This window comes from Marmota monax, unplaced genomic scaffold (assembly GCF_021218885.2).
Source record: "Marmota monax isolate L192 unplaced genomic scaffold, Marmota_monax_Labrador192_F-V1.1 WCK01_AAM20220418_F8-fsc00043, whole genome shotgun sequence".
NCBI classification, from domain to species: Eukaryota; Metazoa; Chordata; class Mammalia; order Rodentia; family Sciuridae; genus Marmota; species Marmota monax.
In genome coordinates this window covers 13831719-13854397 of record NW_026691982.1, presented here as the reverse complement: position 1 = coordinate 13854397, position 22679 = coordinate 13831719, and the positions used below count along the sequence as shown (strand labels likewise).

The following is a 22679-nucleotide window of genomic DNA, read 5'->3' as shown; positions in this document are numbered from 1 at the left end:
AATTCATTCAGTTATTAAATGCTTCCTAGACACAAAGCATCTGTAAAAGGGGAGGTACATAGTTGAAGGTATCAGCCTATGTTTCAATAACAAGAGAGACCAGAAATATGGAAATTCAAAGCACCAGGATGACTACCTGTTTCAGAAAGGGCCCATCAAACAGGACACTTTCATGAAGGAAGGATTTGAACTGGGCTTCTAAGAATGAATATGATTTGGCTGTGCAGAGAAAGAGTAGGATATTCCAGGTAGAACTGTATGTGAGCAGAGACACATGCCAGAGATACTTTATTTAAATATAGTTGGCTCCTGCACTTTGGGTGAAAGCTGAGCCATAGTAATTTGAAGTCTTGTTTCCAATAAGTACAGCTGTATAGACTGGACTTCTGTTCCTCGAAACCCATTTCTATTCCTTATATTAAAGCTCATCATGTAAATTAAGTAAAAACAAAGATGCTTTTAAGGACATATTTTTCATATATAAAACCAAAGCTACAAAATATAAAAGCTGTGTTTCAATTACTCAAATCCAAGGACTTTTCAATATAGATGGGATTGGCCAAGGCTTAAAATACAAGTCCAGTGACTTCTCATAGCAGCTCTTTCTGTGAGGATGGATATTCTCCACTGTCCCTAGGATCTTGAATCTGGGCTCAAGGTGGGAATACCATCATTAAAATCTCATTGTTAACATAATATGTATGAATACAATCATCTGCAGGGGACTAGGACATGCCCCAACACACTGCAGATATCAAAATCTGCAAATGCTCAAGTCCTTTATATAAAATTTATATAAAATGGTGTAGCATTTGCAAATAAATGGTTTATCTGCTTGCATATAAAATTGTGTCATTTGCACACATCCTCCATCAACTTCAAATCATCACTAAATTATTTATAATACCTAATATAATCTAAATTGTGTGTAAATAGTTATAGTATATTGTTTTATGATTTTTACCATTGTATAATCATTTACTTTCTTTTGTCCAATATTTTCCGTCCAGGATTGGTTTGAATCTGGAGATGTAAAACCTGTTCATATTGCACATGGAGGTCCGACCATACATTCTTTAACAGTTAATCCCATGAGCAGTACAGGTGTTTTGTTTTGTTTTTTGTTTTCTGAAGTTATGGTTTGCCTATCTCAAGCACTTTGTAGACCTATGATTCCCTGTCCAATGACACATGGGCTCATGGCATCTGGCGGAATACCCTGTGTCATTATTTGGCCTTTCCCCCTTGTTCTGGAAGTTCCACCTTTAATGGCCTTCTCTCCATTCCTCAAAGACATCACCTCTGTTCCCTCTCTCTGCCCAGAGTACTCTTCCCTTCTCTTTCTTTTGCCAACTCCTTCCTGTCACTCAGGCCCCAGCTTCAATCTCACTTCTCCACAAAAGCACCCCTAACCACCACCTAGCTACGGCATCCCCCTCAATTATTCCCTAACATTGTGCATCCTTTCTTTCATTACATTTATCACTCCATGGATTTCTTTTGTTGTTATTCATTTTATGTCTTCCAACACTCAACATAAGCTCCAAAAGGGCAGGGATTATGCTCACATTAACCACCTCTGCATCCCCAGGGCACAGAATGTGGAAAGCACTAAATTCAATGCATGAATCAAGTGGACACAAAATTTCACATTCTGCTTTAGGTAGACAGAGGAAGAAGCAAATCCTTAAATTTAATCTGCAACTAATCTGAACCACCTCCTAAGGCATTACCTAATAGGTACCTGGGGGAAAAAATGGAAATATCCAGTTTTGCTTGGAACTTAGTTCTGTTGAAAAAGTTCATGTATATGATTTTCAGTCTCTCTTGAATAAGGATGCTTTAGCTCCCAGATCACGTCATCGTCCTCTTGCTTCTCTCCTTTAAATGGTGCTGGGGAAATGGAGGGTAGGGATGGTGACAGGGGAAGAGTTGGAGTCCTTGATATAAATGCCTTCTGCCTCTTCTTTTCTACAAAGTGATCTTCCAGATGACCCTGCCAGGATTCATGACTACAGTCTGTGCCTGTTCTGCTTTGGCTTTATGAAAGGGCATTAGTGTTCCTTTAATGGCTCTGCTTCGCCTGGGCTCCTGCCTCACCTGTGCAGAGACCATATCTGCCTGTGCAATCTGCCTGATGGTCAGCCATCCACCCAGAGCCCTACTGGGTGGACCTCTGGAAGGCCCAGTGGCTTTCAAATCAGCTTCCAGACTATCTAAAAGATACAGGTGGGAAGTCTAGGAAAACAAAACCTGTTGTCCCTCCGTATTATCCTCACTTATCCCATACGCCTTGTATCTTGTTGGGGAAATCTTCCCCAGAGAGAAAAAATAACCAAGACATGCCACATTGCTTTCTTCTCTCCTGCTCCTCTCCTTTTCACCTCCTGAAGATCAAAAGCAGAGGCAAGCTTTTTAATGTACTTCCCTAGCACCGCTCTCTTTCCAGATCCCAAACAATGCTTTAAAAAAAAGAAAAGAAACCTCTGAAGCAAAGCCATCCAAGCTCTGTTATAAATATGGTGAAAGGAGGACGGAGAAATTAATCCAGTCTCCTCATAAACAAAAGCCTAGCCTGCCTATTTCTGCTATTTTTGAAATGCACCCAATGCAAATGCCTTGATATTTCTCTTGACATCCCTTCTCATCTTTCCCAGGGAGGTGGGAAGTCTGAGCCTATGAGAGTCAAATGTTTTGTACAAGAGGAAGGCACATTCACTTGCTTCAACTGCCACCCCAGTTTCACATGCATAGCAGCCTGACATGTTTACTTATCATCACTGGTCATAGGAACCCACATTCTGCTTCCATCAACAATATTTACATAAACGTCAAAATATGTTAGTCAGATTTAAGCAATTCATCGCAGAGGACAATCCATTCACCTTTATTCCTAAATCCATTGGGATGAAATACAGTTTTCCCAGTACAGTGCTCTTCCTGACTTTCTAGCTGATTTGACATTTTGTGTATCACATTTTCTTCTCAGACACAGAAGTGAGAAAAATCTAAAATATGGAAAAAAAAATCTTTACAAAGGGAATGCAAATAGAATCATGTTGAATCCCTGACATTCTCAACCAATTCAGTGCTTCCAGATCAATTAGTTGTCTTGGCCATATCACTTTACAGGTCCTAAATAATTATGGGAAGTACGACCATCTGTCTTTGAACCTACTAGTATCCTAAGCATTCTGTTTTTAATAGCCCATCTAATCCTTATGACAGTCATATGAGGAACATCCTCATTTTAGAGATAACAAAAATGAGGCAAAGAGTAATTAAATAACCAGCTCAAAATCCAAGTTGAATTTTTTTGTTAATGTAAGAGGGATTTACATAATTGTTATAAATAATTCAGGAGAGGGGGTCTCAAGAAGCTTCCTAAAACAGACAAATATGTGTTGACTAACTGAATCTTTTGTCCTTTTGGATATTTTTTCCTAAAAATAGAAGAATATTTCCAAAGTCTATGCATTAGAAAAAAAATAGAAGAGGAAAAAATTCCAATGGCTACTCCAGGATCTCAGGCAGGAATGATAGAAGTGGTGAGCATACCCAAAGCTCAAACCAGAAAAGCCAAATCCCCATCACTAGAGTTTAAACTCTCCCAGAATCAAGACCAGGCAGAAGAAATTAGTAAGTCAAGTTATCCATTCACCAGAAATTCCAGGCATTCTATGTACACAAGGCAGACATCAAAAATCCTTTCCTTGCATTTGAAGAGTTTATAATCTGGTGGGAAACAGACCAGTGCAGAAATAACTCACACAGCATAGAATGTGAAGTGCTTCCTTCTACCTGCAGCTCCTTCCTTCCCGCCTGTTCTCTGCCTGCCTACAATTCATCCTTTAAGACACAGCTTGGGTTTTTTCTCCCCAAGAAGCCTGCCCTTGCCACACATCCGCATGATGGATTCAGTGCCCTTCCTCCACCTACATCCCCATATTGGATTCAGTGCCCTTCCTCCACCTACATTACCAAAGTAGGTTGACAATGTGAGGGATGAGATAATTTGAATTTATCTGGTTAAGACACATTCTTTAAGCAAAATGTAAATAAAGTACAAATGCTTTTCAAGCGCATGGTTTTTATATGTGTTGCCTCTAAATCTTCATAAGTAGAGACAGTTTATTTAAAGATCATTAACTCCCAGAATATGTAAGGCATTATTTAGATTCAACATCTCTCCTTTCAGATGACTAGAAACATCACTTTGACTGCAGCTTATATACAGAAATCCTGCTGTGGGTGGTAGTGCCTCTCACACACTGGTAATCTTAGGGTTGATAATCTTAGAATATGATAACTTTAGGATTATTCCAACTATGTTAGTCAGCTTTTGTTGCTATAATAAATTCCCAAGACAATCAATTTATAAAAAGAAAAGGGGTGTTTTGGCTTATGGGTTTGGGAGGTTTTAGTCTATGACCCATTGCTTTGGCCCCACTGCTTTGGGCCCTTGGCAATGTTTCCAACACATGATAGTAACACATAATAGAACAAAACTTCTCATCTCATATAGGAATTGAAAAAAGAGAGAAAGGGACAGACCAGCATCCCACAATCCCCTTCAAGGCACATCTCAATGACCAACAGGCCTATTATTTGGTACCACCTCTTAAGGTTCCACTGCCAGCCCATAGTGCCATCCTGGAGAACAAGTCTTTAATACATGGGCCTTTGGAGGACATTCCAGATCCAAACTATAGTAATTCAGGGCTGGGGTGATATCTTATTTGATGACATATCATTCAAATAGGTAACAATGATGGTGATGATAATGATGATGATAGCTATGAAAAAACTTCATTCTTCACTCTATGGACATAAGGGACAGAAATTCACAAAAATCATTAACGCCTACTATGGTTCCTATTTTCCAACCCCTCTGAGTATTTTCCTCTGTTAAATTTTTCCATCAAGGTGGGTGGGAAGTGGGCACAAAAAGAGGGTGGCTAACGGTGCACCAGATGCAGTTGGATAGGAGGGATGATTTCTACTGTTTTATTACACAGTAGGAAAACCGTGGTTAACAACAATTGCTTATTTCAAAATAGCTAGTACAGAGAATTTAAAATGTTCCCAGAGCAAAGAAATGATAAATGCCTGAGGTGATAGGAACTGCAAACTACCTCGTCTGATCATTACATACCTGATCACATTGTAATATGTTTATTACATAACATTTTATGTGTATATGTGTATATTTTACCTGACATATTAATATATTTGTATTTTAATTGACACATTAATTATACATTTTTATAGTATACAATGTGAAATTTCAATGTTTATAAGATAAAATATCACATTGAAATATTATACTGTATCCCATAAACATGTACAATTAAAACATTTCTATTAAAATATATTTTAATCTATTTTATATATTACATTTTATAAATTTTTCATCTATTGGCTTTGGTGTTCTCTTTATCCCACAACTAGGCAGATTGACTAAATTTCTTTCAACAATTCCTTTTTCTAGGGTCCTTGAAGTAAAAATCTCCCTCATTTCCTACAATCCCAGGTATTTAATATGTGCTGAAGTTGAACAAATAGATTACTGTTCTTATACTATGGGGGAGTCCTCCCCAATAATGATTGGCCTTTATTAGAGATACTTAGCATCTTCACTGGCAATCACAGCTTTCCATTACACTTTGAGTGGAGAGCTAACCCCCATTGTCTTGGTAAGTTTTATGCTGATGTAGAATTACCAGAGAACTGGGCAATTTATAATGGACAGAAAGGTATTTGGCTCATAGTTCTAGAGGCCAGGAAGTTCAAGAACAAGGACCTGAATCTGGTGAGGGTCTTCTGATTATATCATAACATGGTAGAGGGCATCACATGGAAAAAAGAGAATAAGTGAGGGGCCAAACCTCTCCTTTACAAGGATCTTGCTCTCAGGATAACAAACCCACTCCTGCAATCCATTCATGAGGACAGAGCCCTCAACCTAATCACCTCTCAAAGGTCCTACCCCTCAACACTTAAGTCATGAACTTAATCAACATGAACTTGAACTTGAACAACACATGAACTTTGAGAACACATTGAAACCATCTGGGCTACAAGGCCCTATTCTAGACATACTGCCTTCTCTTCTGACCCTCATAAGGGTTTAGCTCCTTCCCACCTCAGAGCATTAGCTCTTACTATTCCTCCTGCTTACAGGAATCCCAGCTGGAACGGCTTTCTTCTACAACTTCACATCTCTGTTCTTTATTGTTTGGGTCTCTGAACCCAAAGCCAATTCCTCCAAGGAATTTCTTGAAGACAACATAAATTATAATTATAGGGCATGTATAATAACTCATCTTCCATAAAACCTAATGATAGGTAATGCATTTGCCTAATTCAGTTCTCTCACAGTCCTCTTTAGGAAGATACACATCTGCCAAATGGCTGCACATGTAGGTTAAAAACTCAACCTTACAATAAATGTCCTAAACTCTGTGGAAAAGTTTGTACACCTGACATTGACATTGTTATACACAATGAGTTCATCACAGCTACTATACTAGACATTATAATAAACTCAAGCCTAATCTAATGTCAGAATCCTACCACTTGAGGGAACCTAAGAATAAATTTCTTAATCCTCTTGACCCCTGGGAGAAAATCAAAATAGCTAACTTACAGAATTTACATAAGTTATATTTTTAAGTACAAAGTTTTTAAATTAAAACTTATAACTGATATGATTATAGTTGTCAAGTGTAAAAATAATAATACCATAAAGTTACTTGCTAAATATCTACAACTCAGCTACCACGTTGCCCCAGAGTTGACATAATCTTTTTTTGTCAGGGTTACTTTTCCTAAGAATTTCTCTGTGTGCAGTTTTCTTTGTTTTCCAACAAAGTATTTTTCTACCCAGCCCACTTATGAACCTCAATTTGTGTGTCAGGCTATAAGGGGCATCCCTATGTGCACCATTGTCTTCTAGTATGTAGCAATATACTCCTGTTGTTTAGGATTATAAATTGACTCCTGTATTTTTCTTGCATACACACAAAATCTTACTTTCAAATAACATTAACTCAACAAAGTCTTGTTTTCCTGTTGTGTATGCACAGTTCATGTTGAAAATATTTACTATATTTAAGGTTGCCATTAAATTTTTATCAATAGAAGATACTGAATCACAAAGATTATGTGTCAATTACCCAACCAGTTATAAATACCTAGAGTATTGGAAACATAGTTGTGAGTTATCAGAAGCCAAAACTTGTAAAATGTCATTTCATTTTAGCCATCCAAAGTGCATTAAAATGGGTAATTGTGGACTATAAACATATTACTCATAATGCAATTTGTGTGTTAATATGTAGATTTTGAATATTAAGAATAAAGCTGATCAGATTTTAAAAACTGATCACACTATGTAATAGACTAACTCTACACTGTCTAATATGGTAGCAGCCAATAACCACCGGTGACTATTAAGCGTGTAGAATGTGGCTAATCTAAACTTAAGTATGTTGTAAATGTAGAATACACACTAGACTTTGAAGACAGTATAAAAATGTAAAATGACTTAATAAGTTTTATATTGATTGCAATACAAAATAACATTGGAGATATATTGAGTTAAATAAAACATACTACCAAATTTAAAATATGCTCACATTATATTTCTATTCATCTGCACTAGTGTAGCAGTTACAAAGTGTGTGTGTGTCTGTGTGTGCTTCTGTATGTGTGTCATACTGGGGAATGAACCTAGGATGCTCTCCACTGGGCTACATACCCCAGTCCTTTTATCTCTTATTTTGAGACAGGGTCTGGTTAATTTGCCCTGGCTGCCTCAAACTTGCAATCCTGTGCCTCAGTCTACCAAACAGCTGAAATTACAGGTGTGTGTGACCAGGCCTGGCTTACAAATTCATTATTAATAATTATCTTACCCTTCATCTGCTTCTCACATGTCAACTGTAAATCAATCCATCTCTTCCTTCCAGAGGCTTCCCCACTCCTCAAATCTACATTTTTTTATCTAAAGGAGGAAATAATTTCATTACCAGCTTAAGGAAACCCTGACAGAGAAGATAAAACTGAATGAACCCAATTCACTGCATCCTAAAGTTAAGTGCCTGTACCTCACCAAGCTGTAACAGCCTTGGCAAACTGTGATTTAGGCATTAAAAACCCTGTAGAAAAATCCAAGTTGATGTTGGAAACGTTTTCACTAAAATCAAAACCTTTTTCTTCTAGAATGTTAGTGTTTCTTTAGAGGTAAGCACATGCAACAGCCCCCCTTTTCTATGGTTTCATTTTCCATGGTTTCAGTTATATGTGGTCACCCATGGTTTAAAAATACTGTATGGAAAATATCATCAATAAACAATTCAAAATTCTTAAATAACTTTTATTATAATAAACTATTGTAATTGTTCTATTTTATTGTTATTGTTGTTAATCCCTTATTGAGCCCGATTTGTGAATTAAATCTTATAATAGGTCTGTATAAATTGAAAAAAAACATATTATATATTGCAGTTTCAGGAATCCACTGGAGGTCTTAAATTGTATCCCCCATGGATAAGGAGGAACCACTGTATTAAGTTTACTCTAGTTTCTAGTAAGACGAATAAACAGGGCAAATAGAGGGGGGGAAAACGCTACAGGGAGGCACACTAGTTGTAAATGACAGTTCATAGTAAAAACAGTCACTGAATAGTAAACACACAAGCTTGCCAAACATGGCTACCCTTGAGGCCATAAGCTAGAGGCAGTACATGGCCCTAAAACCTTAACCACAAAGAGAACCCTAATTAGACCCAATGTAATCACTTTATGTTCACAAAATGATTTTAAATCACTAAAAAAAGTTCATATAATACCTTCCTAAGGGACCTGATGTTTTTAATTCAAAATTTTCTAAACGAAATGATTAATTTATCAAGACTACATTTTTGAGCATCAGTTTTACATACCTAATTCATATCTATTGATCAAGCCGAAGAAGATATTTGCTGTTTTAAATATTTGAAATCTTCCTGGAACTATAAAACATCTAAAACAATTTAAAGTAGTGTATCTTAAATACATCTGTGTCTATAAATGCTCTTGTAGCCAATAAATTACAACCAAATACTCAATATAAACTTAAATAGGATATCAATCTTTAATGGCACCTTTCTCAAGCACATTATATTGGCATATGACTTACACAAAACATAATAGCCTGTGGACAAAAAAACCAGTCACAAATGTATAAGGAAAGCAAAACACACAAATAAAATTATAGAATTATTTTAGTGAAGTAAAGATTGAGATGAAACTTACACCTAAAGAATTGTATATAGCATCTACTTATTGTACAGGTAGCCCTTGACGGTGAGGAAGATGCCAGAGGGAAATGTATATTTTCTATTCCTATGTCACAAGAGCCTCTCATGTGGCTAACATTTGATCTACATTGAGAGAAATACTGCCCTTAAGTTCTCTAACTAAAGCTCGTGAACTTCTTTAAATTCTTGAGGAATAGATTTGCTTACAGAAAGGGATACGTGAACTTCTTTAAATTCTTGAGGAATATATTTGCTTACAGAAAGGGATACCACTCCAAGATTTAAACTTTACGTTGAGATTTTGAAAACAAAGCACAGCATGATACCGGTGTTTTGATATGGAGATTTTCCACTACTGTGTAAACAACCCAAGTTAGATGATATCCAAGCAACTGGTCCCCTCAAACTTTACCAGGATAAGTCTAGAAAATCTAACCTAATTTAAAAGGAAAAAAAAATATGCATCAGTAACCAGGAAATGTAAATTAAAATGAGGTTATCTTAACCTACAAAGTGACAAAGTTTAAAAGACATTAATTGGGATTTCTGTTTCTGATTATGAAGATATAAGGAGGTCCCAACTAGTCCTTCCACTATAACAAAAGCTGGACAAAATATTTGAAAACAATAAATTTTCTCACACCAAACAATAGGCAGTGTAGGAAAGTAATCTTTGAGAGAAAAGAAACAAAATGAGAATTATGAGCACACCATCCTTCCATCTGAAAACAGTTTCTTGGCTAAGTTCAATAGAAGAGGGACCTAAACAAAAGCCTAGCAGTATTGCTGAATTAAAGAGATAGAGATCACCATTTAGGGAGACCAAAATGCTGAGGATTTACAAAGTAGAGAACTGGAGATGAAGAAGCTATGAAAACAGAAGTTCCAGAATTTTTATAGAGGTTTACTTGCATTTTTGGCTAAATTTCAATCTCCACATATATACAGCATATTCCTCAAGGCCAGGGATTGAATAATTATCAAGATACTATCCAGGAAACAATTTTTATGGATCACACAAAGCCAGGAAATTCTCATGAATCAGAGCAGAGAGACCTCCTTGTATTCATTTGGAATCACACCTTAGCTATGGAGCTACAAATGGATCTAAATGGACGACTACTCTAGACCCACTGTATTACAGCTTAAGAACTAGCTGCAACTAATCTACAAGTAACTAGGTCAAAACAAATTCCAAGACGAATATTAGAAATCAACAAAATCCAGCACTCAATTTACAATGGCTAGTATTCAATCAGAAGTCACTAGACATGGAAATTAGTAGAAAATCTATATGAAACATATGATCCATAATTAGGAGAGAATTCTACAACAGGCATAGGTTTATAAGTGAAAGAAATGTGAAATTACCACAAAAAGGACATTAAAATAGCTAATAAAGGCTAATTCAATATGGTCAAGGATTTGGAGAAAAAAGAACATAGTAAGGAAGAAATAGGTGAGATACATGTAAGAAACAAAATTTCTAGAAAGAAAACTAGAATATCTAAAATGAAAATGACACTAGATATAATTAATTGTAGATTACACACTGCAAAGAAGATGATTTGTGAATTCGAAAACATAATCATAGAAATTATCCAAAATAAAACATGGGGAGGGGGCTGGGATTATGGCTCAGCAGTAGAACACTCACCTAGCACATGTAAGGTCCTGGGTTCGAGCCTTAGCACCACATAAAAAATAAATAAACAAATAAATAAATAAATAAATGTATTGTGTCCAACTACAACTAAAAAATAAATATTTTTAAAAAAACATGGGGGGAAAATATAAAATAAGTACCAAGGACCTATGAGATGATCTCAAAGGGGATCTAATGTATATATTATTGGAATTATAGGGAAAATATAAGGTGGGGGGACAGTACATAAATATTTTAGAAGTAACATGGAAAAATATTTCCAGATATGAGGAAAACTACAAATTCAAATGTCTACAAATACAATGAACATCTAACAGGATAAATATAAACACATTGGGCTGGGGGTGTAGCTCAGTGGTAGAGCTCTTGCCTCACACATGTGAGGTACTGGGTTCCATCCTCAGAACCACGTAAAAATAAATAAATAAAGATATTGTGTTCATCTACAACTAAAAAATATTTTTAAAAATATATAAACACATCAAGTCACATCATATTCCAATGGGCAAAACCAGCAGTAAATAAAAGTATTTTAATAGTAACTAGAGAAGACATATTACACACTGAGGAACAAAGAGAAGCACTATATCGACTTCTCAGTTAGGAGGAATAAATTTTAGTGGTCTATTGCACAACATGGTGAATATAGTTAATAATAATGTGTTGGCCAGGCGCAGTGGCACACACCTGTAATCCCAGGCAGGAGGATCTCAAGTTCAAAGCCAACCTCAACAAAAGCTAGGCGCTACGCAATTCAGTGAGACCCTGTCTCTTATGAAATACAAAATAGGGTTGTGGATGTGGCTCAGTGGTCAAGTGCCCCTGAGTTCAATCCTAGGTACCAAAAAAATAAAAAGGCGGGGGTGGGGGTGGGGGAATGAACTATATCTGGGGAACTGCATTCAAAAAGCCCTGGGGCTTACAGGAGGACTAAGTAAATGAATGGGAGGAGGACTCTGTGATAGGGTGGAGTTAACATCATCATCTGGACTCCGGGATAGCTCTCAGCTCTTGCCACCAGCCACTGCAGCTGGGGAAAGGAGATACAGTGAGCTAAAACCAAGAAAAGCACATGGAGGCAGATACTGCAGATCTTCCAAGTAAGCTCAAAGAGGTGGAAAAAGAGCGACTAAAAGCTGTATAGTATGGTTTACAGCTACTAGAGACCCAAGATGAACTGCAAAATCAATTAGATAAATGTCATAATGAAATGATGACCATGAGTGAGAATTATGAACAAGAAAAATATACTCTTCAGAGAGAAGTTGATCTCAAGAGTCACGTTAGAAAGTCTGAGCAGTGACTGTGAAGCTATTGAACAACAACAAAAAATCCAGCTAGAACAATTAGAAGAGCAACTAAGCAGAAGCCATGGACAGGAAGTGAAAGAACTAGAAAACAAGAAAGAAGAACTGAAAGCAGAGTTAGATGAAGCAAGGCTTAGTGAAAAGCAGTTGAAGCACAAAGTAGACCACCAGAAGGAACTCCTCTCTCATAAATTAGAGCAGGAGAAAAGAAGCAGTTTCTTACTATAATGCCTTAGAGAAAGCTCATGTACCAAATCAAGATCTCTAGGTGCAGCTGGGCCAGGCCCTTCAGCAAGCCTTGGATCCCAATAGTAAGGGCAACTTTTTGTTTGCAGAGTTAGAAGATGGAAGGGCAGCAATGGAACGCCAGCCTTATCAGTACGAAAGTCAAGTATCAGTCACTAAAGAAAGCAAAATTCATTTAATAGAGAGCAAATGCAAAGAGTGAAGTTACAGATTGCTACAGATGAAAAACCTCAAACTGAATGTGAGCCGCAGGAACAGTTGTTTGCCATGCTGGAGCAGAAGAACGATGAAACAAAACATCTTTTAGGTGAAATTAAAAATCTGGAGAAATCTATGAGTTTATAGGAAAATATGGATTCAAAGCCTTCAGCCCCCCTCTGGTGCTCTGAAAGATAACACCTATTAGTACAGCTTTACTTCAGCAAAACTTGAGAACTTAGACCAAGAAAATGAAAGCAGCAAAGGCAAACTGTCCATACAGGGATTGAAAGCGGACCTGGATATTAAGTATTAAGTATCAGTGTTCTCTTTACAAATATATGGCTCTGAAGGCAGGTTAAAGTGTTCACTTGAAAAAATCTTTTTGCAAATGAAAGATGCCTTCACCTTTCAGAAAGTGACCATATGAAACTAAGAGCTGAGTTAGATGAATTAAAGCTGAAGTATGAACCTGAAGAGAAAACTGAAGTGCCTGACGGAAGGTGCTACCTCTGGATGTAACCACCCCTGAGATGAATGTGCCCGCTGTCAGGGAAGGAATTTGTACATTGGTACCCCAGAAGGAGAAGACACAGTCCTGTCCCTAACCATTCAGGAGGTGACTTGCAGTTAGAAAAATCAGCATCTGCAAACACTCCTGTGGTCCCTGTCTCTCCTCACAAAAATTCTGCCCATAGATATGCAGCCAAAGAAGAAGAAATGTGTGAAGCTCGCAGGGAGCCCAGCTGACGCTGAAGAAGCCTTAAGTGAAAATAGCGGGAACACGCCCAGCTCTCTCAGGTTAGGGGCTGGAGTCAAGGCTTCAAACAGACGTTAATGAAGGGAAAGAACCTGCAAGCAAATTGGAAAAGGGACCTTGTAAGAAATCACACCCTCTTCTGTGTGTGTCTTCCAAATCCACTCCAGAGACCCAGTGTCCTGAGCAATAATGACTTCTCTCTGATCAGGGAGGTCCTACTTAGCCCAAGGTCACTGAGGAGCTTAATTAAGAGAAGTGGTGCCACCTTGCAGAATCTGGCTATACTCATTGTGTCAAGGCGTTTCCATGCTTCTTCAACCAGGCTTTCAAATTAGTTTCTTAAGCGATGACTCTTCATGGACCTTCTGAGTCACACTGAATAAACTGTTAACAAAAGGAAGACTATACTTAGTTTAAATCTATATGCCATGTAGTGCCTGGATTTTTTCAAGTGAACACTTTAACCTACCTTCAGAGCCATATATTTGTAAAGAGAATACTGAAGTCATTTACTATTATATTTTCCTATGTGATCTTTCTATGAACTTAGTTTTTCACTATATTGTAAAAACAGGAAATTTGATTTGAAAATATATATTGTTACAGATTTTGTCAGTTGTGAAAGCACCTATATTCATCTTTGTATTCATATTCATGACTTAGATTTTATGACTCAAACATATGAGAAATAATTTTAAAATGTAAAATAAAATTGTAATAATTTCAAATATAAAAAAGAACTATATCAGAATTACCAAAATCTATGTAAGACAATGGAACAACATCTCTAACACACTGTGAAAATGCTGTCCATTTAGAATTCTATACCAAGCAATAATAATATCTTTCAAAAATTAAGGTGAAGTAAAGATTGCATTTCACACAAATGCTGACAGGAGAACTATAAGAGAAATTAATGGAAGTGCTTCAGGCTGAAGGAAAAGAATATCAGATAGAAACTTAGAGCACATACACTCCATAAAGAATACCTACAATAGGAAATATGTAAGTAAATGAGACATTTCCTTTAAAAATTTTTAAAATTTTATTTAAAAAGATAAGCTAATATAATAGTATACTATGAAACTTACAAAGTACCTGAAAGTAAGAAGAATAGGGCAAAGAATAAAAGGGGAATGAATAAAAAAATACTATAATAAGTTTCTTATAATAGATATAAGATCCTATGTCTATTCATTAAATTAGATGTACTGTATATAAAGGCATAGAGAAACAAATGAAAAGATGCACATAGAAAATCCTGGAACAACCACAAAAAAGAAAGCAGGAACAAAAAACAGCAAAAGCTACAGTTAATAAACCTAGGGTGGAAAAAAAATAGGACACCTAAAATATACAATTAGTTCTTTTTAAAAGACAAGAAAAAAAGAAAGGGTAAAAGGATAGACTGGACAAGTGGAAAATCAAGCAGTAAGATGGTAATTTAAGTCCAACCACACTAATAACGCCACATTAATAATAAACAGTCCAAATATGCCAAATAAAAGGCAGAGACTGTCAGATTGGATTTTAAAAAGTATGACCCAAGCTATCTACAAGAAACCCACCTTAAATATAAAATATGGGTCAGTTAAAAGTAAAATAAAATTATAAAACACCACACAAGCTACCAAAAGAAAGCTGGAAAATAAAGCAACATCAGAAGAGTTAAATTTTAGAATAAGAAATATAACCACAGTAAAAAGGTACATTTCATAATGATAAAGGTGTTACCAAAAGGAATTAACAACCCCAAATATTTTGGCATCTATTAACAAATACATGAAAAAAAAAACTAATAGATCCACAAGTAGAGATACACAAAGCCACAGCTATAATTGGAGACTTTGATACTGTTCTTCTTTCTCAGTTAGTAACACAAGGAGAAAAAAATCAATAGCAATGAACAAGACATGAATACATAAAGCAACTAGATACAGCTTGACACTTACAGAACAAGCTACCCCACAAATAAAGATACATATGCACCACTCAACAAGATAAACCTGTATTACACAATAATATCTTCTATATCATATAAGTCTGAATGCATTTAAAAGGATTGAAATGATGTAAAATATATTCTCTGACTACAATTAGAAATCAATCAAGGAAAGCTTTTTTGGAAATCCAGAGATAAATGAAAATCAGACAATGCATTTCTAAACTGTAGAGTAAAAGAAGAAATCAGGGACTATTTTCAACTAAATAAAAAATAAATATCAAATTTTGTGTGGTGCTGATTAAGAGGGAAATTGATGGTTTAAATGCTTATGTTAGAAAAAGAGAAAGGTCCAAAATAAGTGGGCTTTCTTTAAAAAAAAAAACTAGAAAAGAGCAAATTAAACACAAAGTAGAGTAAAAAGTGGAAAAATAGAGATGAGAAAGAAAACCATTAAAAAGAAATGGGACAGGGTTGAGGTTGTGGCTCAGCAGTAGAGCACTCGCCTAGCACGAATGAGGCCCTGGGTTCGATCCTCAGCACCACATAAAAATAAATAAATAAAATAAGGGTATTGTGCCCAACTACAACTAAAAAATAAATATAAAAAGAAAGAAAGGACAGCTAGGTGCGTGGCACACGCCTGTAATCCTAGCAGCAGGGAGGTTAAGGCAGGAGGATTGTGAGTTCAAAGCCAACCTCAGCAAAAGCTAGAGGCTAAGCAACTCAGTGAGACCCTGTCTCTAAATAAAATACAAAATAGGGCTGGGGATGTGGCTCAGTGGTTGACTGCCCCTGAGTTCAATCCCCAGTACCTGCCCCCAACCAAAAAAAAAAAAAAGAAATGGGACAAACAATAGAGAAAACTAAAGTAAAAATTCATTCTGTGAAAAGATCAACATTCTTTGCTTACAGATTTATATTATGAAAGTCATAAGGATTTTTTCTTTACACAATATTGTTCATAACATACTTTTTACTGTTATTATTCTGAGAGAATGCTTTCAATTATGTTTGTCTGCATGAGACCAATATGGAGCTATTTAAACTGTTACAAATGGTTATGTAGTAACCTGGGAAAATATTTGAGATATATTAGACAATCAAAGCAGGCTATAAATCATGATGTCCTTTCCTCCAGTTTTGAACTAATGTTATTTTAGGTAGATTAAATACCAGAAAGAGGTAAGGCCCACACTGGTACTGGGTAGCAAGGTATTAGGAGTGATTTGTTTTCCTTACATGCTGAATCCTCCAATTTTCCTCTTGTGACTTTACATGCTTTTTAGATTGCAAAACTAATCATTTTAACCTGTTAGTCAAAGACCTTCAAACAGAAACTAAACTTCAAATTTCCTTCTATAATATGCCAATTACCCCAATCTTATCATCACATACGCTATACATGAATTGATGTACCCTCCAAAAATATACAATTTCTGTGTCAATTTTTTAAAAAAATTTTTTTAGTTGTCAATCGACTTTATTTTATTTATTTATTATATGTGGTGCTGAAAATCAAACCCAGTGCCTCACACATGCTAGGCAAGCATTCTACCACTGAACCACAATCTCAACCCTCTGTGTCATGTTTTTTAATGGGAAAAAGACTCTCTAAAATTCTCTCTAAAAAGTATTTTTTAATAACTTTATTTTATTTATTTATTTATTTTTATGTGGTGCTGAGGATCAAACTCAGGGCCTTGCACGTGCAAGGAAAGCGCTCTACCACTGAGCCATAACCCCAGCCCCTATAAAGTAAATACCTTTTAGTTAACAAGGTAAGGTGATCTAGAAAACAAATACTGGATTAATCTAAAAAAAAATTGTTTGTTACTTGTTAAAATCTAAATATGCCTGCTATTTTTAACAAGAAGGAAGGATGCTATTTAGAAAAAATAAATCAAAATTTTAGTTTGTTCAATTTTTGGAAAAGCAATTTGAAATTAACATTTTATATAACTACCTAGGAACTTTCTAACCATCCCACTGTTCTTTAGAACCAGAAAATAAAATTTATGTTATATGAACCTCTAAGATTTCTTCATCACATCTAAGGGGCAATTTTTATTATTCTTTTCTGTTTAGCAAAAACATTTGTTCAATTTTAGTCAGATTAATTTTAGATAAATTTTGCATTTGTAATGTTCTTCCCCTGATATATATTTCACTCAATGAGAAACTTCATAAAAACACCAAATCATTCAATACTGTAGTCTCCTCAGAAGACATGAGGTTGCAGAGTGATTTATTCCATTAAAAGAAAACAGAACAAACAACACCTAATGTGGTTCTGGGCTTTAGAGCCCTAGAAAACTATGTTGTTCTGACCACTTACCGAGGTAACAAATTCACTTGCTTAACTTATTTGAATGCAACTGCAGTTAGTCAAGCAATGCTCTAATTTAGGGGTGGAGACAGAACAAGACAATGATCTGAGTAGATACATAGATATTTAAAATGAATTCTGCCCTCATTTTTCTTGGGGTTATGGGAGTGAAAGGTGAACAATACCAATTAATGGACATTCTGTGTTGAGTCACAAGTGCCACAAAAGTTATACACAGTGCTTTTTAACTAGTACAACTGGTGTTCCCGTGAGTGGGGTGTAAAAGATAAAGACTTGCCTGGACACAGGAACAAGGGAGGAAAGTGACCAAGAGGGCAGCCCAGTGGGAAGAACAGCAGCCACCATCATGGAACACTTCCTGTGATCTAGGGACATCTTCCTTCCTTCCTTCCTTCCTTCCTTCCTTCCTTCCTTCCTTCTTTCCTTCCTTCCTTCCTTCCTTTCCTCCTCCTCCTCCTCCTTCTTCTTCTTCCTCTTCTTCCTCCTCCTCCTCCTCTTCTTCTCTCTCTCCCCTCCTCCCTCCTTCTGCTTCTCTTCCCCCCCTTCCCTCCCCTCTCCTCCCCTCCCCTCCTTCTTCTCTCTCCTTCTCTTCTCTCTCCTTCTCTTCTCTCTCTCTCTCTCATTTATGCAATCCCACAAGGCATGTGTTAATTTCATTCTACAGATGGGAACCTTGTAACTTAACTGTGTAGTTCAAGTTCACACCAAAGTGTAGAGTGGGAGAGTTGGGATAGGAAGGCAGAATCCAAGCTCCTCATCCATCACTATTTATCTTGTAATCTCACAAAATGACCATCAATGAGTTCTCGTCTCCAGGCACACACAATCTTGCCCATCAAGTTTCTCTCCACTAATCTACACTTTTATTTTGCTGCTCCTAACTCTGCCCCATGCTCCTCCCATATCCAGCCCAGTAGTTCTCCATGAATCTCACTCATTGTTTGAGACCAGTGTGTCCTCTCTCACCTTCTATGCAGCCCCTTTAGAATTCAAATTGTCTTTTGCTTATACAGTTTTTGTTTAAGAAACAGAGTATGAGTTTATACCAGAACATGAAGATGTAGATTTTGGCTAAAATTAAAAAATCAATGCTTAACTGAAGTCAGCATACCTCAATTCAGTCAATAAAACCAGCGTCCACTTTGTGCCAGAAATAGTTATGCACTTAGGACAAAGATGAATAAGACAGCTGTTGCCCTCCATGGGTTCCCCCATGCAAGGGTAAAGGAGACAAGGAGACAAGAAATGTTCAAAAAGAATGTCAAGTGCTACCAGGAGTTTGGCACTAAAGTCCATAAGACACAAAGGGTGGCCTCCAAGCCAGTCAGAGGGGATGGCTGGGCATGGTGGCACACACCTTTAATCTCAGCAACCCCTGAGGGTAAGACAGGAAGATCACAAGTTCAAGGCCAGCCTCAGCAATTTAGCAAGGCTATAAGCAACTCAGCAAGACCCTGACTCAAAATGAAAAGTAAAAGGGCTGGGGATGTAGTTTGGTGGTAGAGAGCCCCTATGTTCAATCCCCAATACCAAAGGAAAAAAAAAAGGAGGGGGATGTCCAGAAGAGATAAATGGCCAAGTCCCCTATTTTAAGAATAAAGAATGAATGTAATGGCTGCAAAATTATATTCTGGATAAAAGCAATAATGCATGTAAAGGATGCTAAGTCCTTCAGGCAATAATGAATCTGCAACATTAAATTCTGCTTGTGGCTAGAAGACTAGGTATGCATCCTGGGTGAAAGAAGATGAGGGTGACGAATAGAACATGGGAAGCAATCTAGACTGTGTAAACGATCTGAGAGTCACTGAAGAATGGGAAGGTCAAAAAGAGATGTGATCAGTCTCACTGGTTGGATTAAAGAGAGAGAAGAGTAAAGCCTGGGGAGCCATGAGGGCAATGGACAGCTTAAAACATCATGGGGTGAGACAGGTGAGAGACGGTGTCCTACATTCTAGGTGGTGGCAGGACAGGCAGAAGCAGAAAATTTTGGGGAAAAAATGTTAATTCACTGGAATCAGGGCAATCCCTAGAGAGAAAAAAAACAGAGTTGGGAACCAATATTATGGCTTAGGGAATGAGCAAAAGATGGCAGCGCCATTAACTACAATAGAAAGGATGACATTTGGGTGGGGCTGAGGGAGAAGAGATACTGGAGAGAGAAGAGGTCTCATCTTGGGACATTTCTAGTTTGCAGTTGCCGTGAAGCCTTTGAGGAAAAGACTCAGTGTTGCATTTAGGAATTTGTATAGAGAAGCTGGGGACAGATATGGGTTGCAGAACAACTGTGGAAAGGGTGCGTGAAGTCAGGTAGTTCAAGAGGAGCTTGCAAAACAGGGTTACAGGGCTGCTGCTGGATATGTCCTTACTCAGAGGGACATTTATATCTTTAAATGCCTGCAAAAGAACACAGATCTAAAATAAACGAGCTAAGCTTTTATCTTCAGAAACTAAAGCAAGAAGAGCAAATTAAACAGGGCAAAGTGAAAAACAAAGACACGAAGGAAAATCAATGACAGAAATGGAAAACCAACAATAACTAGCCAAAAATTTATTGGCACTCCATGTACCTGAATACTTGAATACAGGAGGAAAAGTGGCTAAAAAGAAATAATAAAAAGAAGAAAAATGCTAATGGGCTAGTTCTTTTATGTTCTAGTTCTTTTTATGTACCTGAACATAATAAATAAAAATAAAATACTGCCTAGGAAAACAGCTTTCCCCATCTGACTGTTCAAAAATCTCTTCATAGCAGATAATTCACTTGAGAACACATTAAAAGGAGAAATATGCATCCCAGAAAGGGCACTGGCCCAATTTCAAGGCAGCTTCCTTACCACACCCCTTAAAAATTAAAAAATCCACAGCTTGAGAAACTGCTTTAACATAACTCCAATGTTCAGGAACCTCACATTTTCCAGTCTATTACAAGAACTCAACAGGTGCTACATTCAAATATTCAATGCACTTTGATTTATAAGACTACAGCTGCTACTTGCTTTGGCTGTTGAGTTATTATATTGGGAAAACTCTATAACAAGAACTTAGAAGAAAAAGCTCACAAAGGCAGATGAGACACATAATGTGCAGCAATTTAAGAAGGAGAAAGGGAGCAAAGTTTCTACCTCAAACTTAAATGACCTGTTATCTCTCAAATCATTATTCCTTCCTGTAGCCAACAGACCATATTCTCTCCTAACATTGAGAAAGACACAGTTTCACTTTAAAAAAATTTTAAAACTATGTATGCGAAAGGTAGAAAACGAGGCTTATCCTTTCCTCTTATCCTTAATAAAGGAAGAATGTTTCAATTTTGCAGTTATTTAAACATGACTCTTTTTTTCTTCCACATGCATCTAATGCAATCTTATTTTATCAGGCTAATTGCTTTAACATGACTTTAAAATCATTTCAAGATAGGCAAAGTTTTCTAAAACAGGACACAAAAAGCAATAGGCTTTAAAAAAACTCAATAAATTTGACTTCATTAAAATTAAGAATGACTCATTATTGAAAGATGTTAGAAAAAGGACCCAGCAAATCATATACTGGCAAAAAAAGATATTTGCAATGCATATATCTGAAAAAAAGGGCTTACATCCCAAATAAAGAATGCATATGAAACAATAACTCAATGTACAACTAAAATTAGCCGAAGACTTCAATAGGTATTTCACAAGAAGACACCCAACTGTCCAATAAGCAAGAAAAAGATGTTCAACATCCCCACTCATCAGAGGAATGCAAACTGAAACCAAGGAAATCCTCCTACATACCTACAGTTATTACTATATTTCCTACAAGAATGGGTAGAAGGGGGGGGAAGGAAGACAAGTAGGCAGCCCTCTTTATATTCACCAGAATAAGAAACAATTGCTGGTGGAATATAAATTAGTTCAACCATTTTAGAAAATATTTTGGCAGTTTCTAAGAATCAGGTATACATTCTATCCTATGACTGAGTTAATTCTACTTCTAGCTTTTATTCTGGACAAATTACAAATTATGTCCACAAAAATAGTCATAGAAATTTTTTTCATAATGGCAAAACAGGGAAATAACCCAGATGTCCATCAACAGGGGAGTTGATGAACAGATGATCATCTTATCATAAATAGAACACCGCGCGGGTGCAGCTGGATCTCAGAGCCTGATCAAAATATATGAACAGAAAAACTCCATTTATATGAAGCCCAAAAGCAATCTATAGGTGATACAAATCAGAAGAATGATTGCATCTGTCAAGGAGGGGGTGGTGTGGGAAGGGCATGAGGGATCTTCTAGGGTGATGAAAAGAATCTAATTTTTATTTGGGTGTTATTTATATAAAAATTTGTTGACCTCTGTACTTTGGATTTGTATGCTTTACGTGGGAATATCAAAATTAAAATATATTAAATTTAAAATATCCCAAATGCATCTCTCATTTTAGTGGCTGATTTTAATTATAGTATTCTATCAGCCAACAGATATTGATTGGTCATCTACTATATGCCTGGCACACTTCTGGGCACTAGAGCTATAGCAATGGGAAAAATGGACAGAAGTCCCTGCCCTCTTGGAGCTTATGTTCCAGGGAGAAAAGAGAGACAATAAACAAAAGAAATTAATAATTTACATAGCATTTTATAAGGAGAAAACTAAGGTAATAAAAAATTTAAAAGGAAATGGGGATGGCAAGTGTGAATTACCATTTCAGCACAGACCCCACTGTTATGATTTAGATATTAGGTGTCCCCCAAAAGCTCATGTGTGAAATGATGCAAAAAGGTTTGGAGGTAAAATGATTGGGTTATGAGAGCCTTAATCAGTGAATTAATGCCCTGATAGAGATTAACTGAGTAGTAACTATAAGCAAGTAGGGCCTTTGGAGTAGGTGGGTCATTGAAGGGCGTGCCTTTGGGG

The 22679-nt window shown here is 36.6% G+C and overlaps 1 protein-coding gene and 1 pseudogene across 1 annotated transcript in view; one reads left to right on the top strand and one right to left on the bottom strand.

Moving 5' to 3' along the window:
• Positions 1–22679, bottom strand: part of Atp8a2 (ATPase phospholipid transporting 8A2) — a 638978-nt gene that overhangs the window by 537518 nt on the left and 78781 nt on the right. The window lies entirely within an intron of this gene.
• Positions 12044–13672, top strand: LOC124095272 (protein Spindly-like; annotated as a pseudogene).